Here is a 1622-nt window from a genome sequence, read left to right on the forward strand (position 1 = left end):
CTCGTCCTCGTCGCGCCCAAACCGGAGCCCAGCCTCCCCCCGGAGTACGAGGAGATAGCCCGGCGCGGCTTCTCCGACGAGGACGCCCTACGGTGGGTGCGCGACGACTACCTCCGCAACGAGATGGTCCGGCAGCGCCAGGCCCTGGAGGAGATAGCCGCCAACAAACGTGGGCACGAGGACGAGCACGGTGTCGTGATCCTCGACAGCGACGACGACGAGGACGCCGCCGGACCATCCAACCCGCCACGCCAACCGGGGGAGGGTTGCAGCAGGGACGGCGACGACGGCGGCGGCGGCGGCTACACGCGGTTCTACAGCCTCCTCGGCATGTAGAACTGCAAGGGCGGCGGGCGGCGAGGAGCGGCGAGCGAGACGGCGAGGAGCAGACTAGTAGCTTTTTTTTGTTTTCAGTAAAATATTTCAAATATGAACGAACTCACCGAAGTTTGGTTTAATTTACGCCGTGTTTGTGACAAAATTTTAGTTTTCAAAAAAGCGTGGGCGCCGCGACTGGGGGGCATCTCGCCCCCAGCACACGGTTTAGCGCCGGTGCGCCCCCAGGGGGCGATTTTTAGCGCCTCCTGGGGGGCCAACGGCTGGAGATGCTCTAAACACACGCACGCACACCCTACCCCCTATGAGCACATCCGAGAGACCGAGCCAGCACATCATCTTGAGATTGACGAAGTCACCGCAGGCGCCTCATAGTCGACGGGAACGTCTCCTTCCACTGAATGAACATCACCCGAAATCTAAAATAAATCAAGGAAAATGCGAGCACCAACATCAAGTATAGGACTTGAACCCTGATGGGCTGGGATATCACTGTCTTCCTGACCATCCAACTACAAATTGCTTCCTTTTTTAACTTTATTTTGGGGTATGATACATACATGCATGATGTACTTTCTTATGTTTCGTCAATAATTTAGTTGATTTTAACTGATGTTTCGTTAACAAACAACCAAAAAATTAAACCATACACTTTTGTGCTTGGATCCTATTTTAAGAGAAATTTATATTTTTCGTCATGGATCTCGGTTTTTTTATCGGTTTTGGTGCTGACTCACACAGGATATGACCGCTGCTAACTCAAATTCAAGTAATTTTTTTAAATCGGAGATCTTTTAAAAAATTGCGTACTTTTTCCAAATCTTTTTTAAATTCACATATATTTTTTTCAAATATGTGAACTTTTTTGAAATTCGCATACTTGTTCCAAATCCATGTCCTTTTTTCAAGTTTGTGTTCTTCTTTTTCAAATTAGCATATTTTTTTCAAATCCACGAGCTTGTTTGTTAACTTGAACTAAATACTTGTAGTTAAAAAAAATGAGATTTCGATAAAAGTTCACAACTTTGAAATACAAGAACTGGAAAAATGTAAACATATTTTAAAAAGGTTTACGGACTTGAAAAATTGTATGCAAATTTGAGTCAGGTTTGGTCAAAACCGGTGTAAGTCAGCACCAAAACCCATACTAGGGACAAACGTTGTTCGGTTTCAGTAGTTGTGGGGGCAAGTCATCTGGTTTGGAAGTCAAGGGACGCAATCTAGAGTTCCCCAAGAGTTGAGGGATGAAAAATGTACATTCTCTTTCTTTATTATACATTTTATTT

Source organism: Triticum aestivum, chromosome 3D, assembly GCF_018294505.1.
Source record: "Triticum aestivum cultivar Chinese Spring chromosome 3D, IWGSC CS RefSeq v2.1, whole genome shotgun sequence".
In the NCBI taxonomy this organism is placed as follows: domain Eukaryota; kingdom Viridiplantae; phylum Streptophyta; class Magnoliopsida; order Poales; family Poaceae; genus Triticum; species Triticum aestivum.